This window comes from Podarcis cretensis (genome assembly GCF_951804945.1).
Source record: "Podarcis cretensis genome assembly, chromosome: 2".
NCBI lineage: Eukaryota > Metazoa > Chordata > Lepidosauria > Squamata > Lacertidae > Podarcis > Podarcis cretensis.
Genome location: NC_137171.1, coordinates 56,048,738 through 56,067,152, shown reverse-complemented (window position 1 = coordinate 56,067,152; position 18,415 = coordinate 56,048,738).

Here is an 18,415-nt window from a genome sequence, read left to right as displayed (position 1 = left end):
TCCACTCTACTGTCTTTGAAGTCACTCCATTCTTAGTTATTTGTGTTTCAATGCCCTAAACAATTTGACTTCCTTTGTGGATCCTTCTATTTGGGAACATTGGGTCTTTCTAGGGAGAAGTTGCCAAAGAAGACACAAACGTTTCCTGACTAATCCCAGGCAAGTTTGTGTGTGTGTTGCTGAATCAAATCTGGAGCAAAATCAGGTGTCAGCTCTTAATATTACAATATTGGTGGATGCATGGAGTTTATTTTCCATAAACCTGTTGCTTCCATTGCCATTAATTCGGAAACTTGAAAGCATGTTGGTAGTTTTCTCACTCCTCAAAATGTCAGTCCTTATGTAGCCAAAATGGCACCATCCAAGCAGGGTGGGGGTATAAAATATGAGCATCTGGAATTATGAACAGGAGCATTCCACACTGCAACATTTTGTTCAGGTCCCCCTTGTTTCAATCTTACTTCCACAGTTCAGTACAAGAGTACTGTTATGTAGCCAAAACTGCACCACCCACACACAATAGGAGCATTTCATCAGGATTATGGGACACCCACTGCGCTTCTTCTTTTTTCTTCCTTTTTTACACATAAATGCTCGTGAACACCACAATTTAGAAGCTTTTTTCCATTTTGTTCTAAGGCATATCAGTCTATCACATGGCAATGTCTTTCTTGAAATGAGGTGTTATCTAAACTCTGCCTCCGTATCTGCTGACATGGAAAATCTGTTCTCCGTATTGACCTGTGACAAAGTGTTAAATATGCAGCACAGTGGTAGATTTTACATTCTGGATGATGCAATATGTACAGGAGACTTGGTGATAAAAGTTTTTAAACTGTGGTAGCATAGCTTCATGGCTCGCTCAATATTGTTATCCCTCGTTCTGCAGTGCTCTTAAACCTTTTGCTTACTATTGGAACAAGAAGCTTAATGAGTTTCAACCTTTCAAGGGATTTTTGTTGATAATTTTAATGCATTGGCTCATAGTGGCCTATTTAGATCAGGATTATTTCCTTCCCACCAAAACACCATTAACATATTCTGACCCTTGTAAGAACTTTAAATTTATTATATTTAATTTTTTTTTTATTAAAAGAAAATAATCCTCTGCAGTGTATAACTTCCAGCATTCTTAATTGTAAAATGATCCTGAGTATTCACTGTTGTCACCTTCAATAGATATTCATTGTTTTTGCTAAAGAGGTGTCACATTCCCTCTTCCTCTGGTCATTTCCTAAGAGGTTTAAGGAAGCATACCTGGTAATAGGTAATAGGCAGGGCACTTGGTGAACACAAATCCTTTCATTTGCAAAAAGAAACCAATCATTTACAAGCTCAGCTTTGAAAAATGTGCATGCATTTGGAATTTTAAAAATAAACCCTACAGTGCCACTAAGTGCCCTGACAATTTAGGTACACCTTACTGCAACTGAGCTATTGTGCAGTTGTATCAGTTAAACTTACTCATTGTCAACTGGCTCCAGAGAAGCAGACTAATTTTAAATGTAGTCACTACCTCAAGGAGAACTGCCTCTCACATTTATTTGGTGCATGGCAGTTTTCACCTTAGTAAAATAAAGGACCCCTGACAGTTAAGTCCAGTTGCGAATGACTCGGGAGCCGATGTTTGTCCACAGACAGTTTTCCGGGTCATGTGGCCAGCATGACTAAGCCGCTTCTGGCGAACCAGAGCAGCGCACGGAAACGCCGTTTACCTTCCCGCTGGAGCAGTACCTATTTATCTACTTGCACTTTGATGTGCTTTTGAACTGCTAGATGAGCAGGAGCTGGGACTGAACAACAGGAGCTCACCCCATCGCGGGGATTTGAACTGCCAACCTTTCACTGGGCAAGCCCTAGGCTCAGTGGTTTAGACCACAGCGCCACCCATGTCCCATAGTTTTCACCTTAGATTAGCCTTATCCCACGACTGCCTAATCCCGCTCAATGAGTACGAGGCACCAGAGCCCATATCTGAGAATTGCCTCGTTGTGCTACTTTCATGGTGACCAGCTCAAAGGTACATGTTACAGTCCTATCCAGAGACAAACCTGCCATGCAATTACATCATTAACTATCTTTTAATAGAAGGTGCCCTTGTTTTTACTGTGCTTGTTGTGTGGATGAAGAGAGAGACTGCTGACTTGGCAAATCTGTTCTCTGTATATTCACTCTATTAGCAGTCAGTAATCTTAAATAAAATATTTTGAGGTGGAGTGTGCTGGGGGTGGGTTCACAGGGTGCGCTTTATGGATAACACTTATTACTCCTCTTACAACAACACAGCATATTAAGGAACGAGGAAATGTCATTAAGCTCATCCTGAGTGATCTTTAGTGAAATGCATTTTTAAATGCTGCCTTTCTTTGGTCCAGAAACAAACACAGCAACATAATTCAGCTTTTGCTCCATAGAAATTTGCAAAATGGGGTGGTACCCAAACATCTCAATTAACATCTTTAAAAATATGCATTATTTCTTGTAGGAGAGGGAAGCAGCAGTGACCTTACTGTGGGTCTGCCACAGATCTCCAAGCCAAGTAGAAGACTTGGAAAATGCCTTCCTAGAGCAGATTACCCAACAATCAAAAAGAAAGGATATACAGTGGTACCTCGGGTTACATATGCTTCAGGTTACAGACTCTGCTAACCCAGAAATAGTGCTAACCCAGAAACTTTGCTTCAGGATGAGAACAGAAATCGTGTTCCGGCGGCGCAGCAGCAGCAGGAGGCCCCATTAGCTAAAGTGGTGCTTCAGGTTAAGAACAGTTTCAGGTTAAGTACGGACCTCCGGAACAAATTAAGTACTTAACCTGAGGTACCACTGTAGTAGTCATGCAGTAACTGGCAGTATCTAAGCTTGCTGGTTTTAGATAGTAGGGTTGGTGCTGAGAGGCTTCCATTCATATAGGCCAGAAGAGGTAAACCCTTGGGCCTTCCAGGTGTTTCTCCCATTAGTCCCAGTAAACATGGTCAATGGCTTGGAATAATGGGAGTTGGAGTTGAGCAATGTCTGGAGGGCCAAATATTCCCCATGCCTTAGCAAAGTGTTTCATAAACAGGCTTGGCTATTTCAAAACATTTCCCTTATGGAGAGACAATGGCTTGCATCATCCAGCTGTGGGGTTAACAGAGTCCTATGGATACTCTTCTTCCAATTATTCACAATTCCAAGGAAGCAGGGAGCTTGTAATGCAATCCTATATAATGCCATCAGAACAGGTACGTAGCCTTAGTTACATTTGCTCCTGTGGGCGAGCAGCCAGATGCTGTGGTTGGCCAATTCATGAATAGTCATAGAACCACAGAGCTGTAGAGTTTCAAGGGGTCCAGAGGGTCATGTAGTTCAACCCCTTGCAATGGAGGAATCACAGCTAAAGAATCCCTGACAGATGGCCACCCAACCTCTTTAAAAAATCCAAGGAGGGAGTGTCCACAACCTCCCAGGGTAGCCCATTCAACTGTTAAACAGCTCTTGCCATCAGAAACTTCTTCCTAAAGTTTAGTCAGAATCTCCTTTCTTGTACTTGTAGGTTTGAGTCCTACCTTCTGGAGCAGCAGAAAAGAAGCATACTCCATCTTCCATGTGACAGCCCTTCTTAAATTGTGATGCCCAGAACTGGACACAGTATTCCAGGTGGGGGGTCTGACCAGAGCAGATCTGAACACTAATATTTTTAGGGACAGAGGGGAAAATTAGTTTGGTTTGCATTTTAATGTGAGCCTGCTTAATCTGCATTTCTTGAACCAGCGTATATTATGTGACATGCACATGAAAAGGTTTTTCATGCAAACTTTTTTAAAAAGCCAAACCAACGCAAACTAGTGTGGGAATGTGGGGAGCTGAACTCAAGATTGGAAAAATGAGAAAATAAACACAAATTGACAGATTTAGTCCATCCCTACCTGCTTTTTGCCAGAAGCGGCTTAGTCATGTTGGCCACATGACCCGGAAGCTGTCTGCAGACAAAAGCCGGCTCCCTCGGCCTATAGAGTGAGATGAACGTGCAACCTCAGAGTCATCCACGACTGGACCTAACGGTCAGGGGTGCCTTTACCTTTACCTGATTTTAACAGGCGACTAGCATAAATCTAGCATCTGGGAGAAATGCAGCATCCTGATTTTCTGCTGGTTTTCTGGCAATGAAAAACAACTCTTTGGGCTTTTGGAGAATACATGCCTCTCCTTCAGACTCCAGGTGTTTACCTCAACGAACACTGGCGTGGAGTCTGCTTGGCTATGCCAAATGAAAAGAAGCGCCAAGTCTTAACAACATGAAGAACACAAAAGTGCATGCTGTCATAATAACCTATGTGCCGCTCAGGAAATATTGACAGCAGAAACAGGGCAGAGGGAATAGCCATGGATGCAGAGCAGACAAAGGAACGTTTTGTGTGTTACTTTGAAAGTGTTCAAATAGACCTGCCCGGAAGCACCAGGAACAGAGTATCAGCACCTTATCTCCCACTGTGTTTATTTGCACCTAGCAATCAGCCACATGTTTACCTTGCCTTGATGGTGCAAAGTTTAGAATTTCATTTGGGTCACCGTGGGGCAACTTGGCTTGTCCTCTAGGGCTTCCACGTGAGGTGAGGCGGGGTAGGTTGGGGGAAGGGAGGGAAGGATGTTTTTGTGTAACTGGAGAGGCGTGGCTTTCTCATGAACTTTTTGTTTACCATTTCCCGGGATCTGCTTGGCTTGAATGGTTTATGTAGCAAAGTGCAGAAAGACACTACGATTGACAGTGCTATGCACGGCACCTAGAACAAAATGCAAGCTACCTGCATTTGCTGGGCAAGGCCTGCTGTGCTTCTTTGCCATGTTGGCACCAGAACATAAGAAGGGCCCTTCTGGATCAGGCCAAAGGCCCTTCTAATTCAGTATCCTGTTCTCACAGTGGCCAACCAGACAGTGGTGTAGTGGTGGGAGACACAGCGGTGGTCACACCAGGTGCAAAATTGTTAGGGGCACAAAATTTCAACACCCGGTGCTGCATTATATAGCTGCATGTGTTCGTTGCTGGGCTCTGTTAAAAATGGCTTCTCCATGCGAACCAGGAAGTGACCTTTCCAGACAACAGAACCATTCTTCTTTTCTTATCTCTGCGGCTGCAATCTCTTGAGTGATGCAGACACCATTAGGCAGTTGAATGCACATGTGTATTCCACCCATTCCCCCCCTCCACGCACCCCCAAGCTCTGGCAACCCACACTACGCCACTGCAACCAGATGCCTGTGGGAAACCCACAAGTGGGACCTGAGCAGAAGAGTACTCTCCTCTCTGTGGTTTCCAGCAACTGGCATTCAGAATCATTGCTACTTCTGACTGTGGAAATAGAGTACAGTTGTACCTTGGAAGTTGAACGGAATCCGTTCCGGAAGTCCTTTCGACTTCCAAAACATTCGAAAACCAAAGCGTGGCTTCTGGTTGGCTGCAGGATTCCTGCAGCCAATCGGAAGCCACGGAAGCACTGTTGGATGTTTGGCTTCCAAAAATAGTTCACAAACCGGAACAGTCACTTCCCAGTTTGTGACCTTCGGGATCCAAAACATTTGGGAATGAAGCTGTTTGAAAACCAAGGTACGAATGTATAGGCTTCATGGCTAGTACCTCTGTCTCCATCTCGTTACCAATGGAACCCAAAGAGCTATTTTAAATGTGCAGAGGAGCTTGGGATTTGTCAGTAAGTTTTTTTTAAAAAAATCTCCCTTCCTTTGGTAGCATCTCACTTTCTGTTTCTCTCCCCCTCTAAGTCAAATCACTGGGTTTTTGTGGGGGTGGTAGGGGTGGGAACACCCTCGATTTCAAAATCCAAGGAAGTGGGTTGATCAGCCAATTTAGGCTTCACTGCTGGTCCCATCACTTCCTTTCTGTAGTGCAGTAGTGACATAGGAGGAAAGGTAAAGTAAAGGTAAAGGGACCCCTGACCATTAGGTCCAGTCGTGGCCGACTCTGGGGTTGCGGCGCTCATCTCGCTTTATTGGCCGAGGGAGCCAGCGTTCAGCTTCCGGGTCATGTGGCCAGCATGACTAAGTCGCTTCTGGCGAACCAGAGCAGCGCATGGAAATGCCGTTTACCTTCCCGCCGGAGCGGTACTTATTTATCTACTTGCACTTTGACGTGCTTTCGAACTGCTAGGTTGGCAAGAGCAGGGACTGAGCAACGGGAGCTTACCCCGTCGCAGGGATTCGAACCGCCAACCTTCTGAACTGCAAGTCCTAGGCTCTGTGGTTTAACCCACAGCGTCCAGGAGGAAAGGTACCTAAACCTAATAACTATCCTGAGATCCTGACTGAGCATTCAAACATTCAATTGGGAGCAAGCAAAAGTTTTTTTTCTGAGCAGTGGCAGCTAGGCAGGGATGAAACTAGGCTTTATTTCATCAGGGTCAAAGGCCCAGTATGGCAAACTCACCCCCATGTATTTGAGTACATACACACACAGGCTGGGAGCTTCAGTGGCATCCCTCTGGAAGCTTCACCCGGGGCAAAAAACCTGGCTAGCCCCACCGTACCAAAAGCTCTGCACTAGGACTGGTAAAGTGGCAGGTAGGGAGACCAACAGTAGGTGGAGTCAGAAGCAATGGCAGGCAGAGCCACCCCCACCCCTGATTCTCTGGCTGAGGTTACTGGGGAGCTGCCCTGTCGGCCTAATGGACCAGTCTCAGCTGTGTCTGCGTGTGGATGTTACTTGAAAATGGGCCCAGGCAGCAACCACTATCCTTGAATATAGACTTATGCCATCTGGAAAATCCTGTTTTCCTTTCTTTCCTTCCTTCCTTTTCCTCTTACCAAGATCAGGTTGGAGGACAGTTAATCTCACTGTTTTCAGAAGAGGCAGATTTGGGTAACAGCTGTGTTTTATGTTTCAGCCATTGCTTCTTTACCTCTGAATCCTAGGCATAACCTGATACCTGCAGCACCAGATAGCTTACTTATGAGTAGGCATGTATAAGGTTGCACCGCATGTTGATGCTTGGATGGTTCTCAGTATCCCAGAGTCCTGGGTGTTGTTGTTTTTTGCTTAACTGTTGCTTTGTAATGAATTCTGACCTTAACTTTCTCCCATATCATTGACCTTGGCTTGACAAAATAACTTTGGCTCAGCTGTGGATAGATATTGACCAACTCTAGATTATCTCTTGCTGTGGACATAACTTCCTGTTCTGACGCTGCTGAGCTGTCAACATGCCATTCCATGCTGTTTCTACTGGTGTTTGATAACCTTGGGATTTCTAGCTTTGTTTTTCTTCTTTCTTCTATCACCAACTAAAAGTCTGTTTTTTGCTATGACTATTCTGGCGGTACTCCTCCCCACACCATGCCCCTTTGTGAAATGCCCTCCCTGGTGAGGTGTACCAGTCTCCCTCACCATTAACTCTTAGGAGAAATTAAAAACCATTCCTGTTTGCCAGTGCATTTTAGGGTTGGAAATTCTGTCCCTGGCAACCCTGAAATTATTAGTTTGGCAATAGCTGGTTGCTTTTAGGAGTTTTCATTGTTTTTAAGATTTTTTTTTTAAAAAACTGTTTTAGAAGTTTTAAATTGTGCTGTTTTAGTACTGACATGTCCGCTGTCCTGGGCTCTTTTGGAGGGAGGTGTGGGTTATAAATTTGATACCAGACTAAATAACATAATTTTTTAGTTTCCAATGACCCAGACCTGCAAATCAGCCCGATCCCTGTATGCCTGAAGGAGCGTCTCCAGCCCCATCGTTCAACCTGAACACTGAGGTCCAGCTTCAAGGGCCTTCTGGCAGTTCCCTCACTGCAAGAAGTGAGGTTACACGGAACCAGGTAGACGTCCTTCTCAGTAGTGGCATCTGCCCTGTGGAATGCCCTCCCATCTGATCTCAAGGAAATAAACAACTATCTGACTTTTAGAAGACATCTTGCAAGACCTACATTGGCTCCCAGTACGTTTCTGAGCACAATTCAAAGTGTTGGTACAGACCTTTAAAGCCCTAAATGGCTTCGGTCCAGTATACCTGAAGGAGCGTCTCCACCCACATCGTTCAGCCCAGACACTGAGGGTCCAGCAATGAGGGCCCTCTGGCGGTTCCCTCAATGAAAGAAGCCAAGTTACAGGGAACCAGGCAGAGGGCCTTTTCGGTAGTGGCGCCTGCCCTGTGGAATGCTCTCCCATCAGATGTCAAAGGAATAAACGACTACCTGACGTTTAGAAGACATCTGAAGGCAGCCCTGTTCAGGGAAGGTTTTTTTTTTTTTTTAAAATGACTGATATTTTAATGTATTTTTAATCTCCTGTTGGAAGCCGCCCAGAGTGGCTGGGGAAATCCAGCAGGATGGGTGGGGTATAAGTAATAAATTATTATTATTATATTATTATTATCTGAAGGCAGCCCTGTACAAGGAAGTTTTTAATGTTTGATGTTTTACTGTTGTTTTATAATTTGTTGGAAGTCACCCAGAGTGGCTGGGGCAACTCAGTCAGATGGGGAGGGTATAAATAAATCATCATCATCATCATCATCATCATCATCATCATCATCCAGCAAAAGAGAATCACCCACATTAGCAGTCCTTTATTTTCAGAATTTTGATGCCTAATGAACTGGGTGGAAGTGCGTTTCGATGCACATGGGGAGCTGCATTCTGGGCTGTCAACTGTTCTGTGTTAGTAGTTTGACCACAATTACAGCTGGATATACCAGCTTGGTATACCTCCAGGACTGGACTCACCATTCCCGTACACGCCAGCTGCTAGGGAACAACAGCTGCCTTGCCTGTGGGCTTCCCTCCAGCATCTGGTTGGCCACCCTGGAGGCAGAATGCTGGACCAGGTAGGCCTTGGGCCTGATCCAACACAAGAGTTCTACTTGTGTATATCAACTCTGTATACTTTGCACGTTATTTAGCTGTGAAAATAAGCTGAGAGGCTCCTCCAACGTCAGTGACAGCTGGCTGAGACAGCTGGCAATATCGTTGTCATGTTATTTATGCCTGTGTGTGGGTATTGTTCAAGCTGGGGTCGGAGAAGCGGAAGAACCTCTGGTTTCACTGCTGAGGTCAGGAAGGAGGGGTCTGAGGCGAGGGAAAGGGCCTCTGCTCTCCAGATGTATGTGCCTGAAGCCTGCATGTGTTCCCTCTCTTCGGAAACGAACTAATGAGAATGTGTTTTGGAAACAGCAGTTCCGCTCAGGAGAGCGGAGTGCTGTGCCTTGTATATTCCCCTTTGCAAGAGGCCTAGCATGAATCCAGCGCTGCGCTTCTCACCGTGTGGGGCAGGGTCACCTGAAAGAGGCACAGGGGAGCAAGAAGAGAACAGCAAACAGAAGCAGCAAATCAATGCGGCGGGGAGGAAATATTTATAGATATATATCCTGATGCAAAGAAATGGGCAAAGAGACAGGACCTGTCTGGTGAGAATCAGGAATATTGGGAGAAAGGCTGGCTGAAGGCTGGGGTGCTGGTGGATGGGATCAGGCAGAGTGAAAACCTTGGTTAGAGTAGGATGAGGCCAGGAGAAACTAGGAGAGGCATAGAGTCAGATAAAGGAGGTGGCGAGGCAACTTGAATCAGCTCCTCTGTAATGGGCTTCCAAGAATTTAATGTGAATAAGGGAAAGAAAAAGGAGCTGCCTGTTTTGCACCCAGCACCAAATCATGAAAGGTCAATTGCATAGGTGGTGGTGGTCGCATCAGGCACTCAAGGCATGCAGGCACTTGGGTTACAGTTAGCGCCCTACCTGAGTCCTTTTATAACTAAAAGTTCCTCCTGGTGGCTTCAGGGCTGAGCATTCATCTTGATGTGCTTGCATAAAGCTCACGGGGAGGTTAGACTGTGTCTGGTTTTTATTGAACCTTCCTTCTGAAAAGGTTATATGACATCGATCCTGATCTGCTTGTGCAGTGGCAGGGAGGCAAGGTGAGGCAGCTGCCTCAGGGGACAGGATCCACTGCTGTCATACATCCCAATGTAGATCTTGGTTCCCCCATTCTTCCTGGTGTACATCTTCACTCACTCATGGTGAGGAGGGGAGTGCCATTTTGTATTTCACCTCAGGTGCAGTGGTGATAGGTCTCGTTGTCAATCATTTGTCCATCCCATACTTCTCAGTGCATTGTCCCCTCACTTTCTTAACTGCCAAAAAAACCAAACTACAGGGTGACAGAACACTTTAATCCACTTGAATTCCACCAAGATAAATTTCTGGTTTGCCTCTGAATCCCTCCCACAAAACACTGAGAAGTATGGAGTATCTTGCTCTGCTGTCCCATCAGTGTTTCTGCTGTGAGAAAGCCAGAAAACCATTGTGAGGGTGCAGAAGGTATGCATGTGTTGGTGGGGGAACAAAACTGCACCAAAAAGACAATCTCCTGTTGATGACTCCTGTTACTCAGCCAAGTGCACCCCAAGGACCAGGCTGTTTCTGGAAATATCATCTGTATCATCTGCTGGCCTCCCATGCAGTTTGGTTTTTAGTAAACACCTAATTTTGAGCCTTACAACTCTTTCCCAAGGGTGCAACCCCTTTCGGCAAGCTGTGGAATCTGCCAGAGCCTCCTCTTAAAATGGGCCATAAAGCACAGCCCCCCCTGTTGTTGCTGAAGCTCTGTGCACCAAAAGTGCACACAACTGACCGTTTGAAACCCAACAACAACAAAGCACAAAAAACCAGAAGCAGCACACAATCTATAATTAAAGACTCAGCGGCTGTAATGGGAATGGATTTCTGAACTCAAGGCAAATCCCTTCTGGCACTTCCTGTGCCTAATAACCATCAACAGAAAAATCAAACAAATCCAATTGGCTCCAGCTGCTAAATCTATAACTAGCAAAAGATTGCAGCAGAGGCAAGAAAGGAAAGCAAACCCAGGCAACATCACTACACACACACACACACACACACACACACACACGGTTGAATGTGTGTCAAAAGCTGGAAAACAGCTCATTGACCAGGGGCAGTGATTAGGAACCTTGCCTCAGCTGGCCCTGTGTAAGTACTGTGACTATGAGGAAGCCAAATCCCTACCATTAGGCAGAGTGACAGGGCAGCCTCAGGCAGTTGAAATGGGGTGTCTTGAAATGGAAGCAAATTGGTAGTTATTTAGTTTAATATTGTAATAATAATAATAATAATAATAATAATAATAATAATTCTATATCACCTTTCATTCGAGGATCACAGGGTGCTTTACAAAATAAAAACACAAAAATAAATACCATAGTAGCAAACAGAAACAATGCTCCCCCCACAGTTTAAAAGACCATTGATTAATTAGCCAAAGGCCTAGGAGAAGAGCAATGTTTTTGCCTGGCACCTAAAGATATGCAACGAAGGTGCCAGGTGAACTGCCCTGAGGCTAGCATTCCACAAACGGAGCCACCACAGAAAAGGCCGGTTCTCATGTTGCCACCCTCCAGACCTCTGGCGGACGAGGCACATGAGGAAGGGCCTCAGATGAAGATCATGGGATCTGAGTCGGTTCATATGGGGAGTGGCAGTCCTTGAGACATTACAGTCCTGGGCTGTTTAAAGCTTTATAGGTCAAAACCAGCACTTTGAATTGGGTCCAGAAACTAATTGACTGTGCAGTTGGCCCAGGATCGGTGTAATATTCTCAAATTATCTTGCCCCAGTGAGCAACCTGACTGCTGAATTCTGCACCGGCTGAAGTTTCTGAACCGTCTTCAGAGGGAGCTCCATGGATAACACATTGCAGTAATCTAACCCAGAGGTTAGTGGAGCATAGATGACAGAAGTCAGGCTAACGTATCCACTGCCAGAATCTAACAGAAGGCAATAATTTGACTGCCACAGATACTATGGATGTTGCCTTGGTGGGAAGGGATTCCATTTGCTTTTCTATCTCAGGCTGCAAAATATCTTGGTCTGGCCCTGCCAGCAACGAGTATAGCACTGGAGCTGACTTTAAAACCCTTCTAATGTCTGGTTAGAACATCATACTTTTGAGCTATCTTTAGGGGGTTAAAATGAGCTGCAGTTCCTCAGGGCTCCATTTCAGAACCCATTTCGAATGCTCGGTTCAACCTCAGAACACATGAAGCAATTACAGGAAAGAGAGTTCCTCTGAGCATTTGGCAAATGTCATTTGCAGTGATCTTCACTCCCTCAGCTGACTAACGACAGCCAAAATCTGAACCTCTCGCCCATTTGGGGACAGCTGTTACAGTTCAGAAGCTACAGTTTCCTGGCTCGAGCCTTAGCACTTTTCATTTTAAGCGCTGGCCAAAACTGTTAAAAACCAGGCCAAAATGGTCAGGGGCCAAAAGGACTCGTCTTCAGGATGTCTCTCCCTTCACCTGGGCCTGCCAGCTCTCCTTGTGGCAAAAGGATTGCCTATCCTTTTCCTCTGGCTGGGGAACAGAAAGCCATTGTAGACCAAGGGAGTTGGATCAGGGGGTCAGTCAGCACAGCTGGCCATGTGCCAGGGCTCACACCCCAGCAGGATGGGGTCTTCCATGTAGAGCAGGGGTAGGCAACCTAAGGCCCGTGGGCTGGATCCGGCCCAATCGCCTTCTCAATCCGGCCCACAGACGGTCCAGGAATCAGCGTGTTTTTACATGAGTAGAATGTGTGCTTTTATTTAAAATGAATCTCTGGGTTATTTGTGGGGCATAGGAATTTGTTCATATTTCCCCCCGAAATATAGTCTGGCCCACCACATGGTCTGAGGGACGGTGGACCGGCCCATGGGTGAAAAAGGTTGCTGACCCCTGATGTAGAGCCTTGTGGACCTGCTTTCCCTCACCATTGCTCATCTGCCCCCCTCTTGCTGGCTAATTCAATTCATTGGTTAAAAATCAAGTTCCAGCTTGCTACTCTTTAATGACATCCAGAGTCTACTGTCTGAGATTCTTCAAGCCTCACTCTGTCTTATAGTGTGGACAAGTAACACTGCCATTTGGGCTCTTTGCTGTTTTATTGTTTCGGTGTGGGAGAGAGGGGGGTGGCTATTGGTTTGTTTTGTCTTTGTTATCAGTGTTGTGCTTTTAACTTGCATTTTCATTCTGCGAACTGCCCTGAGATCAACAGATGAAGGGCAGTATGCAAATTTAATTTTTAAAAAATATTGTTTTATAATTTCAGCGTGTACATAGCCTTGAGACAGATTATATTAGGTGGTACATATTCCACCTTATTTTAAACAGTGCCAAAATGTGATGGTGCTTGCCAGAGCTCCAAGGAGAGGTGATTCCATACAAAGGGGGCTGCCACAGAGAAAGCTCTTCCCCTGATCACTGCTAACTGAGATGGCCACACAACCAAGAGAACAATGGATCCCCCCCCCTCCTTATTAGGGTTGGTACACATAGTGGACTCAGGGCACCTTAGTAGTTGGTTCCACAGTCATAACATTTAACATCACGGGACGCAGGTGGCGCTGTGGGTTAAAGCCTCAGCGCCTAGGGCTTGCCGATCGAAAGGTCGGCGGTTCGAATCCCTGCGACGGGGTGCGCTCCCGCTGCTCGGTCCCAGCGCCTGCCAACCTAGCAGTTCGAAAGCACCTCCGGGTGCAAGTAGATAAATAGGGACCGCTTACCAGCGGGAAGGTAAACGGCGTTTCCGTGTGCGGCTCTGGCTCTGGCTCTGGCCAGAGCAGCGATGTCACGCTGGCCACGTGACCCGGAAGTGTCTCCGGACAGCGCTGGCCCCTGGCCTCTTAAGTGAGATGGGCGCACAACCCCAGAGTCTGTCAAGACTGGCCCGTACGGGCAGGGGTACCTTTACCTTTACCTTTTTATCTTTTTGTGCTAATCTGCCACTGTTTGCTGATCAGAAGATGACAACTATAATCAGTCGAGTGTTTATTATGGCTGATTGACCAGTTAACACGGTACAAAATATAAAAACCACAGCCTCAGGGGAGCTAAATATTAATTATTAACTCTGGCAAGTTAGGAACTAACATTCATAGCAGGTCCAAGAGATAGGATAACATTCAAATATTTTGCCACCTGTTTGGTAGTAGATCTATTAGTCCCCTCAAGGAAAATAGGTCTTGGATAGCTGACCAGAATCCTCTGCTCCTAGTAGGATCAGCTATGTGTTCTCTAACCACTTGATAAAATCTGCACCAGATGAATGTATGGGATCTTGGAATAGTTGTGAAGACAACACCTGTCCCTGAGGAGATACAATTCTAGAATGTTCTGGTGCTAGCAGAGAAGCAGTGGCAGCTTGGTTGGGCCTGGGCACTGGCATCAAACAAACATTGCTACAGTCAACAAGATTAGCAGAGTGCTGGCTTTAGTCAACAGGTCTGGGAAACTGAGGGCCAAACTACACAACATTCTATATGCCCTTTAAAAAAATCCAAATAGCATTAGTTGGGGGATGAGTAAAAAAAGAGAGAGAAAAGAACAAGGTCAGGGCAAGCATGGAGATGGGATATAACCCTGTGCTTCCTCATTACTGTGATCCTGAGGAAAATGTCTTTTCTGAAGCTGCTATCCCCCTGCTCCCACCCAAAAAGCAAATACCATCTACAGAAGCAGCATTTTCCTCAGGATTTGACTTTTTTCTCTCCCTTACTGTAGCAAGGGAGGGAAAACAGTCAAATCTCCTCTTTCTGTCTGTCCTAGACTTGTTACTTCTCACCCACCTACACAACGGATACAACTGGCATTTTTAAAATTAAAAAACAAAAACACCTGCATGTTACAAAAGCACGTGATATCAATATAATGTGTAGTTTGGCCTTCTGACAATTCCTCAGCTCATTTGTGTTGTTTCTGGACTTGCATACATTGAAATTAAAGGGGACAAGTCTGTACATTTGTGAAGCTGCAGCCAGATGAGCAAAGCTTCCAAGCTGTCGTTCTGAGACCTACTGGTCACATACAGAGCTACTGGGCTAAGCAGGCTTAGAAACATAGTAATTGTGCTGTTATCTGACTTTGCAGCAAAGCATTTGGAATCAGACCCCCAGGGAACATGAAAGCCACCAGCCACACTGAGGCCAGATCATCTATACCCAAACATTCTCTAGGGTGGCTTTTTCCAACCTGGTGACCTCCAGGTATTTTGTACTACAATTCTCACCAGTCCCTGTTGGCTGGGGCTCTTGGGGATTATAGTCAGGGCTTTCTTTCAGCCGGAACTTGCTGGAACTCAGTCCTGGCACCTCTCAGATGGACGGCATTGCCATTCTAAGAGAACGAGGGAGGTGTTCATTGTGAGCTCTGGCGCCTCTTTTTTCTGGAAATATAGCACTGATTATATTCCATAATATCTCAAGGGCGCCAAGTTGGTGAAGGCTGCTTTAGGGCTTAGAATACGTTGAGTAAGGAACCTCAGCTGGATCTAATCTTGCAGTGGTAACAGGCAGCAACAGAGAGTGCTGTTATTTGACCCCAGTCCTTCTCCTAGCTGGAAAGATGTCTGTGGAAAAACAAAACAAAACAAAACACATGCAGTTGGAATAGCTATGTTGAAAGCCTTCGGACTAATTGCAGAGCATCTCTCTGAAGAGGAATATATCTGTGTTTCAGCTTGGAAGCTGTGGTTGCTCACTTCTACCAGTAAGTTCCTGTATATGGAAAGCTCATTTCCATTGCAAGCTGAAACCTCTGTAGGAATACTTGCCTTTCTTTTATAAATATGTTGTCAGAAATCCTGGGCAATATAGAATACATATGCAGGTTTGCAGGCAGTACCTGGTGAAATGAGGGCAATTGCACCTCCATTTTATCCCGAGATTCTGGTGCACATGCCTCCCTGAATCAGGAAGGGCTACGCTAAATGGGGAAGGAGGGGGGTCTCATCATTTTGGCATGAGATGCTATGCAGGTTTACATAGAACCCTCTGGCAAGGTAGGATAACCAGCTTCCCATAACCAACTTGCTTAAGTCTAATTAAAGCATGAAGGGGTTAATGCCATAGAGTAAGCTGTCTTTCCAGCCATAGCTAGGTCACTTCCCCTCACCCTGGAGGAAGGTAATCAAGCCTATTGTTGTACCCCAGTCTACCTGAGAAGCTCAGCATGTAAAGAGGTCTGAGGTAGTTGCTCCAAGCTCTAACCACATGGTTAGAGACCACATGGCTCTAACAAGCCTTTCTTGAGTTTCTATACCAATACTTTAGGAACCTTCACCGCTGAAACTAAGTTTTACTGCCTGCACAGTACACGACCTTGATATACTTGGAGGAAAGATGGGATATAAATGTAACATATAAAATAAATAAGTATAAATAACCAAATGGAAAATGGAAACATAGTAAACCTCAGTAGAAAATGTGTCTGATTTCAGTTCAGCTGCATTTTAGTACTATTGGATCAAACGTCTGCAGATACAAACAGCATTCTAGGTGCAAGGATGTCAGTTTTCCTTTTTAAACACGAGCTCTGTGCCTTTCACAGCTGCATGGGAAGCAGACAGTCAGCAGCTGAAAAAAGCCTCACCTCTTGAATTTCTGCCTGCTAAGCAACAGTTAAATGTTCAGGAGCTCTACCAGAAAAAAAGAGTTGATACTAATTGCTCATTGGGGGGTCCAGAAAGCAAAGGGCATGCTTTCCATCCAGAAAAAGATCACAGTTTCAATCTCAGTTTAAAGGATCTCAGAGAAATGGGGCTCTCTTTGCCTGAGAGCCGCTGCCTCAGGAGTAGACTTTATTGGACTGGATGGCACATAGTGTCTCTGATTGCCATGAAGAGGGTGCCTTTTCGAGGGTTGGGGTGGAAGCAACCTCTGCCTCCCACCTTAGAGAGCCCTAGCTAGTCACAATAGACCAGCTTTTGCCAGTGTTGCATCCTCCAGATGCTGATTGGTGATGCTAATCATATATTATTTCAGACTGGGTTTGCCAGTTCTGTGGTATGGCATGCTATGGCTATTCCTAAGAGCAAGCTACACAAGTGTTTGGTGATGTTCACAAGCAGGACATGGTGTTTTTTGGCCCTGTTTATTAAAAATCCGGCCCAATTGTCAACCTTCACAAGAACCCTCAAGGGAGCTTTAAAACATTACCTTCCTTATCCTTCCTTCCTTCCTTCCTTCCTTCCTTCCTTCCTTCCCCCGAGAATAGTTTCATAGCTACTGTCTCTTTTGGTGGGAGTGGAGCAGAATGCTGTGATCTTGAGCAGCTCACAATAGTGTAACATGGGGCAGAACAGGTCCTATTGAAGCCTGCAGCTTGGCATTGCATTGTGTTTTAAAATTGCCATGTTTGTTGCAGAAGTTGAGGGGCAGATAGAGGAAATGTCCCATGCAAAGTTTACACACACACATACACACACACACGCAGTAACAGAATTGAACAAATGGTGGTATTTACAGGTACAGTGTATTCTTCTGGCAGTCAGGCCTTATTGTGTCTGTTAAAGGGCCAAAAGAAAGACTGGCTGTGCCTGTGATAAAGTTAATGATTTCCTGATGTTAGCATTGTAAAGAGTAAAGAGTAAAGGGGGGGGGGGGGAATCATGTACAGTCTTGTGCTACAAAACACACTGTACTTTGCTCAGATCTGCTGTTTAGATTTACCAAATGTTGCAGGCCTTTACATGCGAGTATTGTTTGCCTTACATGGAAATGGACCAAACCTTATTTAAAAATGAAAAATTTGCCATCTTCTGCAAGCACGGAGAGCGTTCACTAAAGTGAACAGGCGATGGGCAGGGGGTTGTGTTGCATCTGCAAAGAGGGTTGCCTGATCATGGGTTCCTTGGATGGTGCCAGGAGGATAAAGCCACATCCTCTCTTCTTGCATGGATTGACACTTGGAGATGAGGTTGACTGAGGCACATGTTCTTTCTGAGTGTATAAAACAAGTGTTGCCCTCCAGATGTTGATGGACTACAACTCTCATCATCCCTTACGGTTGGCCAGGATGACTGGGGCTGATGCTGTCCATTTGGAGTCCAACAACATCTGGAAGACCACAGTTTAGTCATCTCATCATAAAAGGTTTAAAAACCCCAAAAAACTTAAAAACCCTGCCTTTCTCTTAATCTCAAATGCAATGTGGCTTCTGCTAGTGATGCCTTTCTCACATAGTTATATTGAATGGGAGGCTAAAGATGAAGAGGTTAAATGCATAATGATTAAGTGGGCACAAGATCTAGGACATAGTATACAAATGGAAAACTATGGAAAGTGAATTTTAAATTCGCCAATTGTATATTGTTAAAAGAGAATTATATGAAAATGATGTATTGGTGGTACATTACACCTGCAGAAATGTATAGAACAGGCTCCAATAAGTGCTGGAAGTGTAAAGAAAAAGAAGGCATTTTTTTTCATATGTGGTGGAATTGTAAAATAATTAAAAAATACTGGGAAATGATTTATAATGAAATGAAAAAAATGTTAACGATAACCTTTGTTAAAAGACCAGAAGCTTTTTTACTAGGCATTTCAGGTCAAGATTTGCCAAAAGAGAAAAAGAAACTTTTAATGTATGCTATGACTGTGGCTAAGGGATGC